The 1,122-nt window shown below is 60.3% G+C and overlaps 1 protein-coding gene across 1 annotated transcript in view; it reads left to right on the top strand.

Annotated features, from left to right (window-relative positions):
- MAP1LC3A (microtubule-associated protein 1 light chain 3 alpha) overlaps positions 1-1,122 on the top strand; it is a gene marked incomplete at its 5' end in the record, with an annotated part of 17,761 nt that overhangs the window by 15,197 nt on the left and 1,442 nt on the right. The gene's annotated exons all lie outside the window — the stretch shown is intronic.

Below are 1,122 nucleotides of genomic sequence, written 5' to 3'. Positions count from 1 at the left end.
GGCGGGCTCCGCGGTAGACAGGCAGCAGCGTTTGCTGCTGCGGCTACAGGCTGGTGTGGCAACCACCGATGAGGGGGAAGGCAAATCACTGCTCCCGGAGGCCCGCCCGGTCCTTTCGGCTGCGCAGAGCCATCTCCTGGGGATCCTGGTCCCTGCACACTGCTCCATCCCTCCCCTGTCCAAAGGTGTTTGCAGCTTCCCAAATTTGTTCATGGAAATGTTCATGGAAAATAGTTCACGGGAACTCCTTGCCCGAGAGTGACAAAGAGTGTTCAGCCTCACCTCAGCGGGGACGGGGAACTGGTTAGGACACAGGTCTCTTTTTGTGCAGAAAACGCCTGGGTACTGGAGAGGTCACAGTGTCACTGGAATGGGAGGGTAGTGGGTGCTCGAAGTGACACCATTACTGGTTTTCCTGCCTGCCACCTTGTTTCTCAGACTGCAAATAGCACCTTTCCAGGCTGCTTTGGGCCAGCAGCGGTAGCTGCCAGCAGACACTCCTTAGCAGGAGAAAGCGATGGATTGCCACAGCAGAACGGCGCAGAAACGGCTGCTCAGCCGACTGAGAGGGAAGGTGTGTGGCAGGAGTGTCCCACACCAGGCCTCTGGCAGGGGGGGCAGGTGGGGCTGTCCCCGCGGGGGCACTGGGCTGAAGGGCCCTGGAAGCTCACCGCATGCCTGGGGTGGCACACGGGAGAAGTGGCCGTGGGTGCCCAGTCCCTTTGGAGATGGCGTGTCTCCGTGTCAGCAGGAGCGGTGGGACTGGCGACACCACACCCCCCTCGCTGAAGCAATGCCCTGGGTGGCTTCACAGCCCTTTCTCACACCTGCTTGTCCGGGACTGTCTGCAGCTCGTCCTGAGCAAACAGGGTGATGCTGAACGGCAGCAGCTCAGACCTGCAGCACTGAAGGGGAGGAAAGTGGCTCTTGCTGTGCACCGGCAGCTCTCAAGCCACCACAACATGTGGCTTCAGTCAGAGAGTGACATTAAAATCACCTTCGCTTCTCTCCCGATCTCCTGCGTGTTGGGGTAGGTGGCTAAATCAGTCCACGGGCACCTGCTGTTCCTCAGCCAGCCAGAGCGACTGCGGCTTTCCCCGGCTGGTCCTGCAACGCCTCCCA

This window comes from Buceros rhinoceros, unplaced genomic scaffold (assembly GCF_000710305.1).
Source record: "Buceros rhinoceros silvestris isolate BGI_N320 unplaced genomic scaffold, ASM71030v1 scaffold25935, whole genome shotgun sequence".
In the NCBI taxonomy this organism is placed as follows: domain Eukaryota; kingdom Metazoa; phylum Chordata; class Aves; order Bucerotiformes; family Bucerotidae; genus Buceros; species Buceros rhinoceros.
The sequence above is the reverse complement of the archived record's forward strand: the minus strand, read 5'-3'. Positions and strand labels throughout refer to the sequence as shown.